We start from the raw sequence: 25,143 nt of genomic DNA on the forward strand, positions 1-25,143 counted from the left end.
TAAGACATCAACTCTTTGATCGTCTCACTCAACCACATTGGCAATGTCCCGATTCAACCCATTAAGAAATCTAATCATGGTAGCTTCTCTATCCTTAACAACACTAGCCCGAATCATTGCTGTCTCCATCTCTTTGTGATATTCATCTACTGTCTTATAATCTTGATTAAAACCTTGAAGCTTCATTTATAAGTCTTTGTAATGGTGGTTTGGCACAAATCGTTTCCTGATTAAGACTTTCATCTCCCCCCAAGTCTGAACGGGTCGCTCCCCATTCCTCCTCCTACTGATCACAATCTGATCCCACCAAATCAATGCATACTCAGTAAACTCAATTATCACCAATTTCACCTTTTTTGTTTAGAATAGCTATGGCAATCAAAAATCCAATCTACCTTTTTCTCTCACTCCAAATAAGCCTCGGGATCGTTTTTACCTTGAAAGTTAGGAATTTTTAGTTTAATGGTGTCCAAGTCCCTATCCATATCTTCATAAGTGTCCATGCCATGGAAATTCACATTCCTCTTAAACCTATTCAGTCCAGACCTGATTACTTGGCTAGCAGATGCAAAATCATAGTCATCTTCACTCGCATCTGCGTTTTCGTCAACAAACTCTTTAAAATCAGATCTGTATTCCGTACGGCCATACGGACCGTATTTCCTCGGCTATCAGCCCCACTATCTTGTTGCTTTGTCGAATTCACCTCATCTTTCAGATCCTTGTACGTCCTAGACAACAACTCAAGTTGTTAGCCTCTGGCTCGTAATTGGAAAGCTACGTCAGTTTTTTATGTTGTTGATTCGTTGTTTTCAGACATTCTTTGAATTTGTAAAATTTGGTTAGTAGCAAAAAATATATCCTCACACCTCTCATGTATCACACCAAAAAAAAGAAAAAACTCAAGGCTTTTCACTCTATAAGCTCACTTCATAATTTGCTTTCTTTTGGTTCTTTAGGAACTGAAATCAACAAATCAAAGTCAGTAGCCTTCACCGCGCACTCTAATTATAATTTTCAGACTCAAGAATCAATAAATATATTGAAAACAAAGCAAAAAAAACTACGATTATAATTTCACGAGTAGCAATGCAAATTCCAACGAATTGTGGACGAAACGAAGACACGAAATAAAACAGAAGCTAATACTAGTGAAAATAGTTACTTGACTCCTAGATAACCGAAATATAATAGAAACAAAAAGATTTGGACAAAACTAAACAGTAAGGATCATGTGATACGATCCAGGAAAGGTCAAATTCGGATTTTGACGTAAAAAGTGCAACTATCCAATTTTACGGCAACGGTCATAATTCTCAATCTGACTGTTGGATCGGGCTGTAATTTTACGTAGAGTCTTCTGACATGTTTTCCTACCTTGGGTTAAAATTTCAGGGCAATCGGAGTTCGGGAAGCATCTCAATACGGGTCAACAGAGGCTGTACGAATTTGGCAAGGATTCTTTTCCTAAAAGGATGTGGCACTTATTTGGGAATCTCCTAATTCTCCAAAGATCTTTAATGGGCTGGAACATAGTTTCCATATGTGTCAAGAATTCATAAATGTTTTAGAATCCTTTTCTTACAAGGATTCCTTATTCATCCTAGCTACCAAAAGGAAAGAAAACTTCATAATAAATTCTACCTTCAGATCAGATTTTCTAGTCTATTTGGGACATCTTAATGGTGACAAATCTGATTCTAGCATATTTAGGATATTAATTTTGGATTTATTATTGTTACTCTTCTTAGTTTACGGTTTATTTATATTATTTGGGTTTAAGTGGGCATCATATAAGTCCACGTAAGGGGTCCATTAGGGTTTATTTTAGTTTGGAGTCACTATAAATAAGGGCATAAACAGACATGTAAGACTAGACAATTCAGATTAATAAAACTTTTTGTTTGCCGCACTTTGTGTGTGTGTGTTGGTGAGATAATCTCCTTTCCATGGTTCTCTAAAGAACTGAAAAATGACTTATCGAAGAACAACTGTCTTCGTGGCGTCATCCTTATACTTCTAGTTCGCGAATCAATATTTGTTGAGTGGGGTCTCCGTTTCCAATAGTGCTGGTGCCTAGGTACAAGTTATCTTTGTGTCACACTCCTATCAAACTTGATTTACTTGGCTTTCCGGGAACTGCTCTTGGGCTTGGGGAAAGATTCTAAAGCTGAGATCCTTAGCATGGCCGAAGATGAAGTACATCATAGGAGATGGAATGACAACCTCTCTCTGGTTTGACAATTGGCATCCTCACAGCCCACTCGCGGATTCTTACGGGGAAAGATTCATCTATGATTCAGGTATGGCCAAGAACGCGAAGGTGAATGTGCTAATTCATAACTCAGAATGGAAAACTCCTACCACCCAAGCTATTGGCTGGCACCCCATTATAGAAGCTATTCCTTCCAATTCTAATCCTAAATGGGGCAAAAGGATGAGATAGTTTGGTTGGATTCACCAAATCACAGATTCTCGATCAAAGTAGCTTGGGAACAACTAAGACGTCATCGTCAGATGGTTGAATGGCATGACATTGTGTGGTTCAAGAATGCTGTTCCAAGACATTCATTTCTTCTATGGATGGTTGTCCAACAGAAACTCACAACTCAAGATAAACTTCATCGGTTTGGTATACATGGTCCCAATAGATGCTCGCTCTGTCTCCGCAACAATGAGGATCACAACCACTTGTTCTTTGAATGCTCCTATACTAAAGCGATCTGGTGGGATGTTTGTGACAGATGCGACATTCCAAGAATGACAAAAGGCTGGGATGAATGGATTCGATGGGCCACTGTCTCTTGGCATGGCAAGAGTTTCGTCAATTTTTCTCGTAAACTGAGTTTTGCAGCTACAGTGTATCATGTATGGCAAGAACGGAATGCAAGGATCTTTGCTGGAATGTCTAGAACTTCGAATTTGGTCTTTAATCAAATCGAATGTATCATTCGTGATAAGCTTGATTTGATGAGGAATGTCGCACCAACAAATGAAAACAAAAGGATCCAACGAGCTTGGAGGGTGAATACCATAGATTCTTAATTTGTTAGTTAGCTGGTTGTATTGGTTTCCCTAACGAATCCAGTGAGGTTTCAGTGTTATGGTCGGTGGCTAGCTTGTAGCCATCTGTTGTTTTATGTTTCTGTTATCATTGTAAATCTGGGGTATGCCCCTTATAATGTTTGTATCTTCTTCTTTTAATACATACGTCAACTTACCAAAAAAAAAAAAGGTAAACTGCATTGTTGATTGATTGTTTTTCTAGGTCATCTTTCTAACCATGGTCTTGCCTGAAATTCATGGCAGATCTTCCTTTGTGAGGAAGTATCTACCTTATTGGGTTAAATTCTAACCATTTTAAAGTCTAATTTTTAGTATTATAATTATTTGCAAGATATAGCTCATTTCTAATGTTTATTGTTATTAATTTATTTAATTTAATACCAAAAGTATGTCACGTTGCAAAATTTATACCTCAAATATTAATTAAACAAACTAATTTTTGTGGTATTTTTGAAATTTTAGCCAAATCCTAATGGATGATCATAAAATGGTTATAATATCTATTTTGTATATTTTAAAAAATGATAAAAATATATTTTGTTTTTTTTAAGTATGTATGAATTTTGTTTTAAAATTTGGCAGTATGCAATTGAAACATTTGGGTTAACTATTTTTTTTATCTTTTTATCTTTTCTATCTTTTCTTTTATCATTCATTTAACATAAAATAATATAAAAAAAATTATAAAAAAAAAATGCAACACACACACATTCTCCTTCACGAATCAATATTCATTAGGTGACAGTTTTTGTTTTCAATATTGTTGGTAGATACAAGTTATCTTTGTGTCACACTCCTATCAAACCTGATTATTTAGCTTTCTGGAAATTTATGTCTTTGCATGTGGATTGCTTAATCGCATGTTCAAGAGGTCTGCATCAATTCGTTATGTAAATACCACTTGTCCTTTTCTTTCTTTTACAAAAAATTTTCAACATATTGGTTTTGGTACCCTTCTCATGGTTTCACTTTGGTTAGCAAATATGCTCTTTAGCACCTACACATGCTTGGTTTTATTAGAAATATTCCTGTGCATGTAATGCTTTTTATGAAAACTATTTTTGCCAAAAGAATTGCATATGATTGGAGAAGTTGATGCTTTAACAAAGAAGTTTGAGTAAAGTTCTTTTATTTTTCATTGTTTACCAAACTATTTTTCTCAAAAACACTTCTTTGATTACCTAGAAATCTATTTCGTTTCTCTTTTTGAAAATTTAGTTAAACTAGACTTTTAAAATTTGATGAATTGGATGTATTTTTTCAAAGAATCACAATTGCCTTTTAAAATTTATTTTTATTGTTAACAAGATATTCTTTTAAACAAGATTAAAGTTTTTTTTAAATAGTATCAAGTTTACTTTGAAGTAAAATACATCTCTTATGCACCTTTTTATACTCTGAATAAATGTATCTTGCAGTTCATCAAAGGTAAAATGAGGTATAAGTTCATTTACCTCATCAATATCGATGTTACTATTTACCATCAAGCAAATCCCTTCTACAGTGGCATATACCCATATTAGCCATCATACATAAATTAGCTAATTCCTTTAATTTTGTATCATCATCACTTGAAGAGGTTGCATTATCATCATCGCCATCCCAAGTATACGTCTTTAATACCTTTTGTTTTTCTTTTTGTCAAACTTTGATCTTTGTTTGACATCTAGGCAATCGTATTTCACATGATTAAGTTTTTTTTTACATTCATGGCATATGATAGCATTCCTATTGCTTGATTCTCCTTACGCGAACTTTGTGGTCACGCAATCCACACGCAAAGACATCAATTCTTGGAAAGCCAAGTAAATTAGGTTTGGTAGAAGTGTGACACAAAGATAACTTGTACCTAGGCACTAACACTAATCGAAACAGAAACCCCCACCTAACGAATATTGATTCGTGAATGAGAAGTATAAGGATGACGTCATAAAGTAAATTGTTCTTCGATAAGTTATTTTTCAGTTCTTTAGAGAACCAAGGAAGAGAGATTATCCCACCAACACACAATAAGTGCAGCAAACAAGAAGTTTTATTAATTTGAATTATCTAACTTACATATTGGCTATGCCTTTGTTTATACTAACTCTAGACTTATTAAATAAACCCTAATGCACCCCGCTTAGGTGGACGTATATGAGGCTCACTTACAATTGACCCAAATAAATAATAATAACCAAAAGACCAAGAAGAAAATAATAATAATCCGAAAATTACTATCATAAATATACTAAAATCAGATTTGTCACCCTTAAAAAGTTCCAAATAGACTAGGAAATCTGATATGAAGGTAGAATTAATTCTAAAGTCTTCTTTCTTTGTTGTAACTAGGATGAATAAGGAATCCTTGTTAGAAAAGGATTCTGAAACATTTATGAATCCTTGTCACACTTGGAAACTATATTGCAGCCCATTAAAGATCCTTGTAGCTCTAGCAGATTCCCAAAACAAGCTGCTACATCCTTGTAGGAAAAGAATCCTAGCCAAATAGAAAGTCCACAAGTTTAAAAGAAGTAAATAACAAAATTCATACAGCCTCTGTTGATCAGTATTGCACTGTCTTCTCGAATTCCGATTGATCTGAAAGTTTAACCCAACATAGGCAAACATGCCAGGAAACTCCACTTAACATTTCAGCCCGATCCAATGGTTGGATTGAAAATTATGACTGTTTCCGTGAAACTGGATAGTTGTGCATTTTACGTTAGAATCCAAATCTGATTGTTTTTTCGTTGCTTGGATTGTATCATCTCCCTTGTCATCTTTCTCTCTCTTTTAAAGTTTCTTTGATTTCTGCCAAACTTCTTACACCTTAAAAATTTGATAAATTGTCTAGCCATCATGACTACCTAATCATCATTATCTTCATCATTGTATCTGATTTTGCTATCATTTAACCATTGATTTTAAAGCAAATGATTTCTTTTGTACACCGTTATCTTCAACTTCAATCTCCTCAATCATCCTTCATAAGCAATCAATGAACTAGTGAAATCATTAAAGTCAAGAGTTTTAATATTTTTAGCCTCCTCAATTGTCGTGACCTTAGGTTTCCAAGCTCTAGGTAAAGATCTCAAATTATTTCCAACCATTTTCTCATTTGTGATCTCTTTACCTAAGCTAACAAGTTCACTAACAAAAGTAATAAATATCATACGCATTTCACATATGCTTTTTTATATATAAAAAGTATATTAAACAAATGGAAAACACAAAAACTACAACAAAAGGCAAGGCCCATAGGTAAGGATAGCCGGACAAAAAGCCCTACCAAAAACTCCATAAAAAAAATAAACATAGGTCATACCCTTTAAAGCTAAGAGGATAGTCCCTCAAAACCTAGTCATCGAAGCTGAAAAACTATGTGAATGAAACAAACACAAAGAAACCCAATGCATACCCCAATGAAAAGCTAAGAGGACATGCCCTTAAAACCAAAACAAGAGAAATCATCTAGAGTAAAAAATGTTGTTAGCAAACCTCCACGCAATATGAAGCCTTCTATTAGTATCCAAAGAGGCCATTATGACAGAGGTTACTTTCATAGCTATACACTGAACAATATCACTATAAAAAACTGGAGCATTGCGAGGAGACTTTCCATATAACCTAGCGTTCCTCTCCCTCCAAATGTAGTATATTGCAATAGCTAACATTAATCTAATAGTAACTAAAGATTGAAGAGAGCTATCTCTGCCAAGGATAGAAAGTCATGCAACGATACTAGCCTAAGGATGATGATTGAAAGGAATGGGGTATTTAGAGCAAAGGTCATACCAAATGCGCTGAGAGAAGGGGCAATAAAAATGATACGGTTCGGCCTTATGATACGACCCAAGCAAGGTCAAATTCGGATTTTGGCATAAGAGTTTCTACCGTTCAGTTTTATACTATTAAGCATAACTTCAACTCCAACCATTGGATCAAGCTGAAACTTTACCATAAGATTCCAGAGGTATTTGTCTATGTTGGGGTACATTTCCAAGAGAATCCACGTTCGGAAAGGACTTGCGATATAGGTCAGAAAAGGCTATACAAATTCTGTTATTTACATCATTTTGACTTCTGAACTTCCTATTTAGCAAGGATCCTTTTTCGACAAAGGAAGTGGGAGCTTGTTTTGGGAATTTTCTATTTCCACAAGGATCTTTAATGACCTGCAATAAGTGGCAAGGATTCATTAATGTTTCAGAATCCTTTTCTTATAAGGATTCCTTATCCATCCTAGCTGCACAAGGAAAGAAGGGCTCGTGGTATTTAATGTCAAATCAGTTATTTTTATTATTTTCTTTCATGTTTTGGCTTATAGAACTTTGTTTTGAGCTAGGATCCAGGGCTTGTTTGGATCAGGTTATGGGCTTTACAGTTTAGGGTTTTTGGGTCAGTTTTCTATATGGGTCAGTTCAGCCCACAAGGGTAAATCCATTAGGGTTACTTTTAAGAACTATTTAAACACATGTAACCTAAGTTTCGGCAGTTTTTGATGATTATTAATTCTGAATTTTTCAGTTTTAACGTGTGAAAGTGATTGTTGCATTCTTCAGTTCTTGAATGAACTATAGTACATCTTGCAAGCTCAATCCACTTAAGAGATATGGCAAGAGACCACCTCCACTCTTGATTGTCAATAATATAGCTCACCCTATCATCTCTACCCAAACCAGAATCCATAATAATCCTTTCCCTAAAAAGCTTTGCTAAAGGACCCACAGGATGCCATTTATCAAACCAAAGAGAAATAGAATGGCTATCACCTACACAATGACATATAAGTCTACGAGTGATACTATGCAAACCAAGAATCTTCCTCCAACAAAAATCTACGTAGCAAGGATGTGATCTTCGCTATAATAGCCTTCGGAAGAAAGAAAAGAGAAGACCAATACACCTGAATAGAAAAAAGGATGGACTTAATAAGTTGAAGTCTACCTGCATACGAGAGGGTGCAATTTATCCAAGTCCTCCTAGCCTTAGCCATAATACGATCCACAAGGATCATGCAATCAGAAGATGTGAGAATTATAGTGATAAGAAGTGTTCCCAGGTTTAAAAATTCCCTTTTTTATAACCAAGGACCTAAAGAAGCCGAGTTTTAAAAACATGCTGAACACCACATAAAAATATGATGCTTTTGTCATGGTTCGGAGACAAACCAAAAAGAAGCTGAAATTGGTCAATGCACTTACTTTTTGACTAAAGAAACCTTACCCACTTTAGCGCGACAAAAAATCATCCAATCATCGGTGAGTAAGATGCTCCCTCTCACACTAGCAATGGTATCTGAAATTCTGATCTCTTCCCAACCAACTCATCAACTTTGAGAAGACTGCTATAGCAAGAACAAACAAATAAGGTGACAAGGGATCTCCATGCCTTAACCCTCTACTACCAGTAAAGAAGCCATGAAGCTCCCTATTGATAGAAACTGAAAATCTAGTAATGGAGATACATTTGCTAATCCAATTAACCATACAGGAAGGAAAGCCAACTATACGAAGAATAATTAAAATGAAGTCCCACCCAACTGAATCATAAGCTTTTATAAAATCCACCTTCAAAGAATACCTAGGAGGACCCCCTTTTTAATGATAATTATGAAAAATCTCTTGCGAAAGTAAAATGTTGTCGCTAATATATTGCCCCTCAATAAAACAGACTAAAATGGGTCAACCAAGTCAGGAAGCACCTAAGAGCAATAATCTTTGCAATACAAGGTGATTAAGGCTAAAGTAGTTGCATTCACCTGTTTGAGTAATCAGCTAGAACTGAAGAAGGACTAAACAACAACAATAGTGTCTTGACCAACAATACTCCAAACTTTTTTAAAGAAACCCATACTGAATCCATTTGGACCACGAGCTTTATTTAAGAGAAAAGGACCTTCTAAATCTCATCATCATTAATCTAATTATCAAGGCTTGTGATTTCAGATGAAGACAATCATCTAGGAAGAACCTTACTAAGAAGAGAGATATCATCAACATATTCTGACCATTGCTGATGTGCCGTGAATGATTTGAAAATCGGCAACAATGAATCTGATAAAAATGGATGAAGGATGGATCTGGTTGTGTTGTCTTTCTTTTGGTGTTTAGGTTGGATTATAGTGATTTTAAGGTAAATAAAATGGAGGATAGACTAGAATGATACTTTGATAAGTCGATCTGGACACTATAAAGATCAATCTAGGATTTCGACGCCACACTCTTTGTAATTGAAGAGTGATAAGTCAGGTAGGGTTCTTCGCAAAATCAATTTGGAAGAACAACTCTTAATTCTGTGAATTAAGTTTCAAATCTTGGCCAAAAGTGTTTTATTACATATTCTGATACTATATTTATAATTAGAACATCCATCCAAAGTTAGGAAAAATTCAACATGACAGAAGTCAAGCCCAAAAAAGACTTTGACAAAGTATATAGATAAATTTAACTAGCACATATTTTCAGACTTCAATTGAAACATAAACAGACCAAATTTAACATGGCTATAACTTCTTGCATAAAAGTCCAATTCAATCATGGTTGGACAATCTAGAAAGATCATGTTTTGAACATGAAATTCACCTAGATTAGTCTTGTTTTCACATGCAATGGATGACTTCAAATTCAGGTTCAACTTCATTTACTGTTCTAACCGTAAACAACATCAATTCCTTCACTTATTTGCATTATCAACCCAAATTCAAGTAGCTCAGCATCAAAAGAACCTTTAAGAGCTTTTCTCATCACGAAGTTTCAATTGTAGGCAAATAAGCACCCTTGAACCAATTTCAAATTGATTGCTAATTTTAACTCCGACGCAGCTTCAATCATTCCAATTTGACTCGTCAAGGCCCTTTGTAGTTGTTTCACTCTCGCTCTTGTCATTGGACCATCTAAATCCTCTTGTATATTAGATTTAACTTTACGAGATGGATTATAATTCCCATGATGCACATCAGTGGCCCTCCCAAAAGTAATTAACAATGGTGTCATTTACCTCCTTTGCTTAAGTAATACAAGTGCCATCATCACCTTGAATTAAGAGAATTTTATTACTATAGTGATGATTCTTAACGAAGTTGAAGAAGAAACTTGAATTCTTATCCCCTAGATTCAGCCACTGAACCTAAGATTTTTGCCTAAGAAAAGCTCTCCTTAGCTGGAGCAAGTCTCACATACTCATTAACCAATATAGGTTCAGTTCTCTGAATATCTAAGTCACAAGGATTTTGATGCATCATACTATGCAAAATTTTTTTTATTAAAGTCTCTCAAGGCAATCTTAACATGCTTCAACTTGTTACTTAGGATAAACATATAAGTGATTAGTACTTAAAAGTGTATTTTTATCAAGGTTTTATATCATCATTTTGCACTTAAAGTATCAATAACTCCTTAACTAAATCATGTTTTATAATAACATATCTAATTATATAAGATACCTTTAATTTATGGTAAATGTTCATCTTAAATGCAGGCCTATCACATAAATGAAAGAATTGATTGATGAGTTGAAGTACTGAAATTGAAAGGACAAAGAGATGGCCAAACTTAGAAAAGAGATGTTGGTGCAGTCCAAACTGGAACACTGTTTGGTAATTGGGTCATATCTGGAGCTGTAGATCTTGGATTTAGATCCATTTTATACGGATGGAAAGATAAGACATAGGCCTACAACTTTCATGTGGAGCCCAAGATTTAAAAAGGCCGTTTTCAAGTCCAAATTGTAGCAACAACGAAGAAGTCCGAATCTGTCCTGCAGCCCAGACACTGTTCAGTGTTCAGCCCATATATCGAGTTCTAGAAGTCCAAATGATCTCAAATATTTACCCTGGAAAGATGAGACAATTTCCTAGAACTTTCATGATTCAAGTTTGTTCAAATTATGACGTCATCAATGACGTTTTTGGCAGACAAGAAGATAAGAATTGTCACCAAGTCAAGATGTGGCCACCCACTCATCAATTAGTCAACAAATCAATAGTTCCGAATTTTGGCCTATAAAAGGAGGCATTTGCCATGTATTTAGGCATCTTGGTGTTCAGATCAAGATCATGCTCTTGCTTTCTCTCTTTATATTTTGTAATGCTTAAGTTTTGCTTATATTAATCTCTTGCTTATGCTTTTCATTTCCTTTCCTTGTTTATTTATGTTTCTTTTTTTCATTATGTTTAACTAAGTTTATTATGTCAAGGTGAAAAGGGTACACTAATGGTGTAAGAATAAGTATAATATAAACTTAACATGGACCTTAATGTTGGATACTAACATGCTTTATATTTGTTATCTTGTTCACTTTTAATACTTTGCTTGTTAAATGATTAATCTAGATTTATGTTGTATAACACTTGGTACAACAAATACTTGGCACTTTCATAGCCCATACTATATGGTATAACCGACACCTGAGCTATGAAAGGAACTTGATTTGTTGTTAACATAAGTTATAATCATGAATGCCTGACAACATTTACAAGTATTAGCATTATTCGAATAAGATAGCTAATGTAATCATGTTAACAATTTATAATTTGATTGGAACCTCCTTGTGTGTGGTTTCCAATTGAATAATAAGGGTTTATACTATACTTGTTTGAAATACCATTAGTGGATCCTCTAACCTTGATATTTGTTGTTATCATTGTTTAATCCTTACGTTAATCTTTCATCTCAAAGTTCTCATCAACTTCTTCCTCTTCTTCTTCACTATTATTATTATTATCACTATTATTATTGTTGTTGTTGTTGTTGTTGTTGTTGTTGTTACTATTGTTGTAGTGTTATTGTTGCTTATAATTTATACACGTAACCTCCCTGTGGTTCGACCCCGGTCTTACCGGGTTATTTATTACTTCGACACTCCTGCACTTGGGAGAAGACATCAATCTTTTGGTCGTGTCAAGTTTTTGGCGCCGTTGCCGGGGAGGTAAATTCTTGTACAAATTATAGTATTTATTTTATTTTCTTATTTTCTCTTTTCTCTTTTCTTGTATCTAACTTTGTTTCTTTTGTTTTGTTTCTCTTTCTTTTGTTTTCTTCTTTCTTTTATTTTCTTCTTACACGTGCATGAGAGTGTGGTCACGTACATTAAGTGGTAGACTTTGTAGGGTATCCTCATCATTTTCAGAAAATATGGCTGAAGAAGATAACCAATCGCTTCATAATGAGAATAATGAGAATATTCGGGTTAGAACTCTTAGAGACCACATGAATCCCACAAGAACAAGTGCACCCTCATGCATAGTTTTTCCTCCTAATGCATCTCATTTTAATTTTAAGACAGGCATTATTCAACTTTTACCATCTTTTCATGGCTTAGATTTAGAAAATCCATACTTGCATTTAAGGGAATTTGAGAAGGTTTGCAACACATATAATGAATCAAATTGTAGCTTGAACACCATTAGATTGAAGCTTTTTCCTTTTTCATTAAAAGATAAAGCTAAAACATGGCTACAAAATTTGAGACCTGGATCCATTCGTGCTTGGGATGAAATGCAACAACAATTTTTAAAGAAGTTTTTTCCATCCCACAGAACAAACTCTTTCAAAAGACAAATCATTACTTTCTCTCAAAAACCAGGAGAAACATTTTATCAATGTTGGGATAGGTATCGAGACTTGCTTAATACTTGCCCCCATCATGGTTTTGAAACATGGAGATTAGTTTCACATTTTTATGAAGGGTTAACTCCTAGAGATAGGCAAATGGTTGAATTGATGTGCAATGGAACTTTTGAGGATAAAGACCCTAATGAAGCAATGGAATACCTAGACTTGCTAGCTGAAAATGCGCAAAATTGGGACACCACAGGTACTTATGAGGCACCAAGTAAAACCCAACCTCATACATCTAGTGGAGGTATGTACAACCTTAGGGAAGATCATGACCTCCAAGCCAAGTTTGCATCTTTAGCTAGAAAGGTTGAGGCACTAGAATTAAAAAAGAGTGGTCAATTAAAATCTGTTCAAGACATTGCATGTCAAATCTGTGAAACCAACGAACATTCAATCAATGACTGTCCAACCTTGCCTTCTTTTAAAGAATGTCTCCATGAACAAGCTCATGCATTAAACAGTTTTCAAAAGCCCAATCATAACCCATATTCGCAAACATATAACCCTGGTTGGAGAAATCATCCAAATTTCAGTTCGAAGAGTGAGAACAATAATGCTCAAACTTCACAGCCACCGTTTCCAGCACATCATAATTTCTAAAATTCTCATGGATATGCACCTCCTTATGCTCCACCTCCTAGAAGAAATCTTGAGGAAACATTGCATGTATTTATGGAAAAGCAAGAGGCAATTAACACTCAACTTGCTCAAAGCATGACAGATCTTAAAGATACTCTTGCAAAATTGACATCTGCTCTCAGTTTTCAAGAGAAAGGTAAGTTTCCATCTCAACCACAACAAAATCCCAAGGGGCAATACAATGCGAATGCAAGTAGTTCGGGAAACCAACACATGGATCACGTAAAATCAGTCATCACTCTTCGCAGTGGTAAGGTTATTGAAAAACCCATTCTTGAACCTTATGAGAATGATGATGAATCAATCTCTTAGGGTAAGGAAGGGGTTGAATCTGATCATTGCAAAGAAAAGACTGATTCTCCGCCAGCACTTCCATTTCCTCATGCCATGACCAAACAAAGGAAAGTCAATCACAACTCTGAAATCTTTGAAACTTTCAAACAGGTAAGGATCAATATACCTTTGCTGGATGCTATCAAACAGGTTCCTTCTTATGCTAAATTTTTGAAAGATCTGTGCACTGTGAAGAGAAAACTGAATGTGAAAAAGAAAGCCTTTTTAGCCGAACAAGTAAGTGCCATTCTTCAGAACAATAATGCATTGAAATATAAAAGACCCTGGTTGTCCTACAATTTCTTGCTTTATTGGAGAACATAAAATTGAAAAAGCCTTGATCTTGGAGCTAGTGTGAATTTACTTCCATATTCAGTTTTTCAAAGTCTCAATCTAGGTGAGTTAAAACCAACTTCTGTAACTCTTTTACTTGCCGATAGATCTGTAAAAGTGCCTAGAGGAATAGTTGAAGATGTGTTAGTACAAGTCGATAAGTTCATTTATCCTGTGGATTTTATTGTCTTGGACACACAACCTGTTGAAGCATGCAATTCATTTCCTGTTATTTTAGGGCGTCCATTTCTTGCAACTTCTAATGCATTGATTAATTGTAGGAATGGACTGATGAAGCTATCATTTGGGAACATGACATTGGAGATGAATATTTTCAACATTTGCAAGCAACCTGGAGATGATAATGATTTACAAGAAGTAGATTTTATTGAAGAATTGGTCTATGATCAATTTGAATCTACTTTGAGTAATACTGAGTTTGATGAATTTGAAGATTTGCAAATGACTTATTCTCAGGAAGAAATCACGGATGAAAAAGGCATTGAAAATGTTGATTCGAATCTTTTGTCAAGAGTGACAACAGATTCGATATCTGACATCACACCAACCGATGATTACTTTCCTGACAAATCCTTACTTTCTCTTAGTCCAATGGGTTGGTTTGCTAAAAATATCAATTTCCTTGCCTCAGGAGACTTGCCAACTCATTGGAGTACAGAAGACAAAGGTAAGTTTTTGAACGAAGTGAAGAAATTTTATTGGAATGACCCTAACTTATTCAAACATTGTCCTGATCAAATATTTCAAAGATGCATTGCGGACAATGAGGTAAGTAGTGTCATTAAATTTTGTCATTCTGAAGCATGAGGAAGTCATTTCTCATCAAAAAAGACCATTGCGAAAATCTTTCAAAATGGATTTTATTGGCCCACCATGTTCAAAGACACACATGCATTCTGCAAAACTTGTGAAAATTGTCAAAAAGTTGATACTGGTAAAAAAGTTTTGCTTTATAATTCTCGACTCCATTTATTTCCTGGAAAGTTAAGATCAAGATGGAGCGGTCCATTTATTGAGAAACATGTGTATCCTTACGGGGCCTTTGATATTGAGAATCCAAAGAATGACAATGTTTCTAAAGAAATGGACATCGTTTGAAAACTTACTTTGATAATTTTCCTAGTGAAAATGAATCCATTGGTTTGAATGATCCTGTAGATAAAGGTTGATTATTTTGTTTTTCTCACATTGTTTTTGTGTTTCCTTTTGGTGTGACTCTTGTTTTGCTAGTCTCTCATCCCGGTCAAATGGCGGATAACGGTACTCCGTGACTTAAGTCGGTTCTTTCAGTTTCCCATAATAACTGATATCTGTATATATTTGTGCAATTCTTTGCTCTTTCTCTCTTCTTTGAATCTCTTCTCCAATTCTCATTTCAAAATGGACACCACTCTTGAAAAATTGAAAAAGTACTTTCCCGCTCTGCCTCAGAATGTGATTACAAAAATTTACCGTGCTAGGTGTGCAAGATTGAAGTTGTTAATGGATCATGGAATTCCTGAAGATATTCGTTGGCTGATTGAAGCAAAGGTCCGATTATCAGGTGAGTCCTCCAATTCTTTCATTTCACACATGCCTGGAACAGGTAAAAGCACTTTTGCAAAGAAACGTCGTGCAAAAGGACTGAAAGTCTGTCACAAATGTGCCAGATGGACTTGTAATGCAACATGTCGTTATTTAGGAATGGTATCTATAAACCGTGAAGATAAAATACAATTCATTAAGGATGGCCTGAGTAAGGGGTCTTTAGATAATCTTTTGTTGACCCTTGAGACGCATCCTAGTGGAGATGTGCATCGTGCAATTCATGATTTATGGCCCCGTTTTCATAAAGAATATGATAGACTTAGTCTTGGGAATCTGACTAAAAAAGACCCTGTTTGCCAGTTTTTAAGAAAATTGGATGGGAAGCCTATCCCCGACCCATAGAGGGCGTTTAAGCCGTTCTTGGACGTAAAACCAAGGGAAGATGTGAGCCACAATCATAACTACCTGTACATACACATGCTTTTTCAAAATAAATAAATAAATAAATAAAGAGAGAGAGAGAGAGAGTGTGAGACTCCAGCTGGCTTACATATAGGTGGTATGATTGCATCTTCAATTTCTCATCTATAAAATCTTCTTTTCCTTCCCCTCATTTCTACTCATCCCTTACATTAGACAGATATAGAAGCGTGTAGAAATGGCAGGTTCCTCAAGTTATCACATAAAAAATATTTGTGTTTTCGGTGGATCCAGTCCTGGGAAGGAAATAGCATTTTTAGAAACAACAAATCATCTTGGTCAGGTCCTAGCTGAGAGAAAGATGCATTTAGTGTATGGGGGAGGCAGCCTTGGGTTAATGGGGGGTGTGGCGATAGCTGCATTTTTAGGAGGTAGTCAAGTTTTGGGGGTCGTCCCTAAAGCTTTAACAAAAGGGGACATCATTGGAAGAACAATTGGAGAGGAACTACAGGTCTCCACAATGTTTGATCGAATGTATACAATGTTTAACCATGCTGATGCCTTCATTGCCTTACCAGGTGGTCTGGGCACATTGGAAGAGATCTTTCATATTTCCTCTTGGGCCCAACTTCACATTCACCATAAACCTATAGGTTTGCTCAATGTTAATGGTTTTTATGATACTTTGTTGTCTTTTCTTGATCAAGCTGTGGAACAGGAATTTCTAACATCTTCGGCACGAAAAATCATAATCTCTGCTGCTACTGCTGAACAATTGATCGACAAACTACAATCTTTCACCCCTGTAATTGATCCTTCCATGAGTCGCATCAATTGGTCAACTACAGAAAGCCGTAAAAAGCTTAGATTGGATTTGAGCCTTCGTTTGTGAATCCTTGTGTCTTTTGGTTTTATTTCTCACATAGTATTTTGTTATGTTATTTTTGTTTAAGTGTGTTTCAGGTTTGTCAGTGTTCGTTGTTTCAGGTGATGTCTTCTATACTCTATCTTTCTACCTTAGAACATTGAGGACAATGTCTCGTTTTGGTTGGGGGGAGAGGGTAGTAGTATTTTTAAAAAAAAAAAAAAACTAACCAACTAACTGTTTTTGTTTCATTTGGCAAAACTGTTATTACTAGGATGGTAGAGTAAGGGGGAATGACTCTTGAGACGCATCTTAGTAAACATTTTCTAATGGTTATTTGCAATATTCATAACAAGGCCTATTAGAATACTTCTTGAAATATTCAGGTTTACAAACTCTCGCATTGTTATCACTTGGTTCTGCTCCTATACTCATTTAACAAATATTCTTAAACCTTCATTTTCACACACACACTTTAACATATGATTGTGGGTTGCACATTGGATTATTACATTATTTATGTTCTTTTGTTAAAGGTAACAACTAAGGGATAGGGATAGTCTATAATTTGCAAAAAAAAAAAAGAAAAAAAGAAAAAAAAAGGAAAAAAAAGGAAAAAAAAATGATGATAATAAGAACGTAGATAAGTTTGATTTCGTAGCCTCCCTAACCTAAGCAATTAAGCCCGAAGGGGTGTTTTAACACCTAATACCCTAAAGTCAACTGACTTGGGAGCTATTGGCCCAAAGCTTGTTACATGGGTTAAGGAGAAAAGCTTAAGGGAATCAAACATTGCACTATCTACGTATCAGTATCTGCAACCCGAGTTACTAAGCTCGTAGGGGTGTCTCAACACCTAATGCCCTAAGATCAACTGGTCTGGGAGTCATTAGCCGAAAGCTCGTTACATGGGTTAAAGATGCATTGTGTTTTAAGTTATATGTATAGATATTAAAAAAAAAAAGAGTAAAATAAAATAAAATAAAATAATCCCAACCTAAGGAAGTTAACCTTAAACATTAGAACAAAATATTGTTTTCTTCCAACAAAAGCTCCATAATCTATGTTTCATACATTGAGCACATAACAAGGAAGGTTTATTAATATTTTGTTTAAGAGGTATTGAGCAGATATATAAAATTTAATGAGAGTTTGTTTATCTGAATAGATTAATGGAAGTTGAATGATGAATGCCTTGCTTTGTGGAATTTGCAAATTGTTTTTCTATTTTAACGCCTTAATCACTAGGGACTAGTAATAAGCTGGTTGGGGGGTGTGATTAGTACTTAAAAGTGCATTTTTATCAAGGTTTTATATCATCATTTTGCACTTAAAGTATCAATAACTCCTTAACTAAAGCATGTTTTATAATAACATATCTAATTATATAAGATACCTTTAATTTATGGTAAATGTTCATCTTAAATGCAGGCCTATCACATAAATGAAAGAATTGATTGATGAGTTGAAGTACTGAAATTGAAAGGACAAAGAGATGGCCAAACTTAGAAAAGAGATGCTGGTGCAGTCCAAACTGGAACACTGTTTGGTAATTGGGTCATATCTGGAGCTGTAGATCTTGGATTTAGGTCCATTTTATATGGATGGAAAGATAAGACATAGGCCTACAACTTTCATGTGGAGCCCAAGATTTAAAAAGGCCGTTTTCAAGTCCAAATTGTAGCAACAACGAAGAAGTCCGAATCTGTCCTGCAGCCCAGACAATGTTCAGTGTTCAGCCCACATCTCGAGTTCTAGAAGTCCAAATGATCTCAAATATTTACCCTGGAAAGATGAGACAATTTCCTAGAACTTTCATGATTCAAGTTTGTTCAAATTATGACGTCATCAATGACGTTTTTGGCAGACAAGAAGATAAGAATTGTCACCAAGTCAAGATGTGGCCACCCACTCATCAATTAGTCAACAAATCAATAGTTCCGAATTTTGGCCTATAAAAGGAGGCATTTGCCATGTATTTAGGCATCTTGGTGTTCAGATCAAGATCATGCTCTTGCTTTCTCTCTTTATATTTTGTAATGCTTAAGTTTTGCTTATATTAATCTCTTGCTTATGCTTTTCATTTCCTTTCCTTGTTTATTTATGTTTCTTTTTTTCATTATGTTTAACTAAGTTTATTATGTCAAGGTGAAAAGGGTACACTAATGGTGTAAGAATAAGTATAATATAAACTGAACATGGACCTTAATGTTGGATACTAACATGCTTTATATTTGTTATCTTGTTCACTTTTAATACTTTGCTTGTTAAATGATTAATCTAGATTTATGTTGTATAACACTTGGTACAACAAATACTTGGCACTTTCATAGCCCATACTATATGGTATAACCGACACCTGAGCTATGAAAGGAACTTGATTTGTTGTTAACATAAGTTATAATCATGAATGCCTGACAACATTTACAAGTATTAGCATTATTCGAATAAGATAGCTAATGTAATCATGTTAACAATTTATAATTTGATTGGAACCTCCTTGTGTGTGATTTCCAATTGAATAATAAGGGTTTATACTATACTTGTTTGAAATACCATTAGTGGATCCTCTAACCTTGACATTTGTTGTTATCATTGTTTAATCCTTACGTTAATCTTTCATCTCAAAGTTCTCATCAACTTCTTCCTCTTCTTCTTCACTATTATTAATATTATCACTATTATTATTATTGTTGTTGTTGTTGTTGTTGCTACTATTGTTGTAGTGTTATTGTTGCTTATAATTTATACACGTAACCTCCCTGTGGTTCGACCCCGGTCTTACCGGGTTATTTATTACTTCGACACTCCTGCACTTGGGAGAAGACATCAATCTTTTGGTCGTGTCAATAAGTACCAAAACCTTCCACCTGCAAAGCCTTGTCAATTGTTTAATTAAATTGAGGATAATCAACACAAAAATAAAAAAAAACTTGAAATGATGCTAACCTATTCAAGATACGAGGGCGGATCTTCTTGAAGAGGGAGGGAATGATACAATTTTAAGTTCAATCTTGGATTCCTTATAGTAAACATTGGGTTATTATGTGTTTGAGATTGATTGTTGATACAGTTCAAAATATTGTAGCCTTGTGTTTTTCTTTAGGGATGCATTTGTTCAAATTGAGGTTCTTATGGTTGTTGAGTTTGACCCAATTCTTTTGGTGGGTAATTCGACTAAATCAGGATGGGCTTTTTGGGCAGCAAAGAAAGTTTATTTGGAGTGTATTTTGGGCTTGATTTGGTCCCATTTAATGAATATGGGTTTGGGCCACATGAGAGTCAAATTTCGCTTGGATTAATTAAAATAAGTTTTCATATACTATCGTGAAACAGATGTATTATAAACCTATCTTAACCCAAATTACATTTTCTGATTGCTTCCTCTTTGTTTTTTTTTTTACTCAAAATAGAACACCATAAACATAGAATAACAAGAATAAACACAAGAAAGAAAACAAATAGATAACGAAAACAAGAGGGGTATAACATGATTCCACAAAAAAGCTGAAAATCAAGTTTGAGAAGAGTGACACAATGAAAACCTATCCCAAAGCACCAACATTATTGGAATTGAATTGAATGATGTCACAAGGTCAGTTATACCTTAATAAATCAAATTTGATCTTTGTCCTAGCAAAGATAACATGTTGCATCACGCAAAACACATTTTTATTTCATGGGCTTTCAACATACAAAACATGTGTTGCATTTTGGATTTAATAACCAATTTATTAAATCCATGAGAATTTGGCCAATATTTTAATAATCTCTAAAATTTTAATTCATGAGAATTAATGGTCAATATTCTGATATAAATGTTGGACCTAAGTACGCTAGTATTTAAATATTATAAATTAACTAGAAAATTCTTAGAATTATTGTAAATATTCATCAATTTTAATTAAGAGTATTTTTCACCTCAATTGATACGATCCAAGCAATGAAAAAAAAATCAGATTCAAATTCTAACATAAATGCATAACTGTCCAGTTTCACAGCAACAGTCATAATGCTCATTCTGACTGTTGGATCAGGCTTAAATTTTTTTATTGGTCAATAGAGGCTGTATTGGTCAATTGGAGTTCGGGAAGGCATTGCAATACTGGTCAACAGAGGCTGTACGAATTTTTTTATTTACTTCCTTTTGACCACAGACTTCCTATTTGGCTAGGATTCTTTTCGTACAAGAATGTGGCAGCTTGTTTTGGGAATCTCCTAGTTCTACAACGATCTTTAATGGGATGTAATATAGTTTTCAAGTGGCAAGGATTCATAAATGTTTTAAAATTCTTTTTCTTGCAAGGATTCCTTATTTATCCTAGTGACACGACCAAAACATTGATGTCTTTTTCCAAGTGTAGGAGTGTCGAAGTAATAAATAACCCGGCAAGACCGAGGTCGAACCACAGGGAGGTTAATTGTATAAATTATAAATAACAGCAACACAATAACAACAATACTAGTAATAATACTAATACTATTACTAATACTAATACTAATACTAATAATAATAATAATAATAATAATAATAATAATAATAATAATAATAATAATAATAATAATAATAAAGTAGAAGAAGAAGAAGTTGATGAGAACTTTGAGATGGAAGATCAATATGAGAATTAAACAATGATAAAAACAAATGTCAAGGTTAGAGGATCCACTAATGATATTTCAAATAAGTATAGTATAAACTCATAGTATTCAATTTGAAACCACACACAAAGGAGGTTCCAATCATATTATAAATTGTTAACATGATTACATTAGTTATCTTATTCAAATAATGCTAATACTTGTAATTGTTGCCAAGCATTCATGATTATAACTTATGTTAACAACAAATCAAGTTCCTTTCATAGCTCAGGTGTCAGTTATACCATACAGTATGGGCTATGAAAGTGCCAAGTATTTGTTGTACCAAGTGTTATACAATATAAATCTAGATTAACCATTTAAAAAGCAAAGTATTAAAAGTGAACAAGATAACAAACAACATTAAGGTCCATATTAAGTTTAAATTATACTTATTCTTATACCATTAGTGTACCCTTTTCACCTTGACATAATTAACTTAGTTAAACATAATGAAAGAAAGAAACATAAATAAACAAGATAAGAACATAAATGAGAAAGAAGTTAACTAATATAGAAAAGGAAATGAAAGGCATAAACTAGATATTAATGAAAGTAAAACTTAAACATTACAAAAATACAAAGAGAGAAAGCTGCATGATCTTGATCTGAACACCAAGATGCCTAAATACATGGCAAATGCCTCCTTTTAGAGGCCAAAATTCAGAAATATTGATTTGTTAACTAATTGATGAGTGGGTGGCCACATCTTGACTTGGTGACAATTCTTATCTTCTTGTCTGCCAAAAAGGTCATTGATAACGTCATAATTTGAACAGATTTAAATCATGAAAGTTCTAGGAAATTGTCTCAGCTTTCCAGGGGGAAAATTTGAGATCATTTGGACTTTTAGAACTCGAGATATGGGCTGAACACTGAACAATGTCTGGGCTGCAGGATAGATTCAGACATCTTCGTTGTTGCTACAATTTGGACTTGAAAATGACCTTTTTAAATCTTGGACTCCGCATGAAAGTTGTAGGCCTATGTCTTACCTTTTCATCCATATAAAGTAGACCTAAATCCGAGATTTATAGCTCCAGATATGACCCGATTACCAAACAATGTTCTAGTTTGGACTGCACCAACATCTCTTTTCTAAGTTTGGCCATCTCTTTGTCCTTTCAATTTCAATACTTCAACTCCTCAATCAATTCTTTTATTTATGTGATAGGCCTGCATTTAAGATGAACATTTACCATAAATTAAAGGTATCTTATATTATTAGATATGTTATTATAAAACATGCTTTAGTTAAGGAGTTATTGATACTTCAAGTGCAAAATGATGATATAAAACCTTGATAAAAATACACTTTTAAGTACTAATCACCTATCTACAACAAGGAAAGAAAACTTCAGAAATAATTCTACCTTCAGATCACATTTCCTAGTCTATTTATAACTTTTTAAAGGTGACAAATCTGATTCTAGCATATTTAGGATAATAAAGGCATAACCAAACATGTAAGGTTAAACAATTAGATTATTAAAACTTCTTATTTGCCGCACTTGTTGGGTGTTGGTGGGATAATCTCCCTTCCTTGGTTCTCTAAAGAACTGAAAAACGACTTATCAAAGAACAATTGACTTCGTGGTGTCATTCTTATACTTCTCGTTCGCGAATCAATATTTATTGGGTGGGGGTTTCAATTTCCAGTTCCTAGGGTACAGGTTATCTTCGTGTCACACTCCTATTAAACCTGATTTACTTGGCTGTCCGAGAATTTGGTGTCTTTACGTGTGGGTTGTGTGACGACGTAATCACGAGGTTCGCATCATTTGGTATCAGAGCTTGGCTCCAGTAATCTGGTTATATCCTTTTATTTCTTGTATTTTTGTTTTTTTATCTTCCGCGTTAATATTTCTGTGTGTTGTCTTTGTTTCGGGTCTAACCTTGTTTCAAATCAGTTTCAGTCAGATTGTCTTCATCTTACTTCTTGGTTAGTTAAATTGAATTGAGTCTTTTGAAATTAACAAAAAAAAAAGGTGTCATGTCTTTCGGTCCAGAATTTCTTTTTCAGAGAAAAAAAAAACATTATTTAGGACAAAGGATTTCGTTTGGCTTCTGTTTTGCGTCCACTTATCAAACCATATTGTAATTATGTCAAAATTGATATTCTAGTTATTTAGGGTGAAATCGCACACTGTGAATTTTCAACTCATTTATACATTGTTTGGTTTAGGTTCCAAATTCAAGTTTTAAAGGGTCTGATTTGGGTTAGTTTTGGGTCCATATATCAAATCAATTCAAAATTAAATCAAGTTTTGGTGTGAAGTCGTTCTAAATATCAAATTTCAGACCATTTGAAAGTTGTTTGGTTTAGGTGTAGGGTCCTCTTTTAGGTCTAAAGGGGTTTGTTATGTTCATCAATTGAAAATCCATGTAATTTTAGGTAAGTTTTCAATCCTCAGTGTCTTCTTACTTTCTTTGCTATCATTATTAGTTTAGGTTCTAATATTAAAAAAAATGCAGAGGGAGTATTACAATCAGGATTTCATGTATTCTAATGAGGTATTATGGCAAAAGGAAATGTGGTATCAAAGGGATAGAAATAAAGAGAATAGTGTTCTCAAGAAAGAAACCAAGAGTCTAACTCGTATTTTATGTGAGATGCAGCAAAAACGTAATGTGTTAATGGAATTAGTCGATGCCCAGTAAGTTTCAGAAAGAGAGGAGCAAAAACGCTGCAATGATGATAGACAAAAGAGAAGGGCTGTTATCTTCATCCAAAGTTATTGGCAATGATTGTTGGCAAGAAAAGAACTCCAAAGGCTAAAAGAGGCTAAAACCTTGTCCCTTATCCCTGTTAATGATTCGAGGATGAATCATCTTGAAAAGAGATTGATTGATACAATCTAGGCAATGAAAAACAATCAGATTCAGATTATGACGTAAAATGCACAACTATACAGTTTCACGGCAACAGTCATAATTCTCAATTCGACCGTTGGATCGGGCTAAAATTTTATGTGGCATATCCTGACATGTGCTACTTTTGATAAAAAGTTGAGGTCAATTAGAGTTTGGAAAGGCATTGCAATATTGATCAACAGAGGCTGTACGAATTTTGTTATTTACTTTCTTTTGACGTGTGGACTTCCTATTTGGTTAGGATTTGTTTCTTAGAAGGATGTGACAGCTTGTTTTGGGAATCTCCTAGAGCTACAAGAATCTTTATTGGGCTGCAATATAGTTTCCAAGTGTGGTAAGGATTCATAAATATTTCAGAATCTTTTTCTTACAAGGATTTTTTATTCATCCTAGCTACAACAACGAAAGAAGACTTCAGAATTAATTCTACCTTTATATCAGATTTCCTAGTCTATTAGGAACTTCTTAAGTGTGACAAATCTGATTCTAGCATATTTAGGATAGTAATTTTTAGATTTTTATTATTTTCTTCTTAGTCTTTTGGGTTATTATTATTTATTTGGGTCGATTGTAAGTGGGCCTCATATAAGTCCACCTAACGGGGGTCCATTAGGGTTTATAAATAAATGCATAACCAGACATGCAAGTTAGACAATTCAGATTAATAAAACTTCTTGTTTGCCGCACTTGTTATGTGTTGGTGGGATAATCTCCCTTCCTTGGTTCTCTAAAGAACTTAAAAACGACGTATCGAACAACAATTGACTTCGTGGCGTCATCCTTATACTTCTTATTCACGAATCAATATTCGTTGGGTGTTGGTTT

The 25,143-nt window shown here is 34.4% G+C and overlaps 1 pseudogene; it reads left to right on the plus strand.

Annotated features, from left to right (window-relative positions):
• Positions 1-13,103: 13,103 nt before the first annotated feature.
• The window catches only part of LOC133689411 (uncharacterized), a 152,508-nt pseudogene continuing 140,468 nt past the window's right edge, over positions 13,104-25,143 (plus strand).

Source organism: Populus nigra, chromosome 3, assembly GCF_951802175.1.
Source record: "Populus nigra chromosome 3, ddPopNigr1.1, whole genome shotgun sequence".
NCBI lineage: Eukaryota > Viridiplantae > Streptophyta > Magnoliopsida > Malpighiales > Salicaceae > Populus > Populus nigra.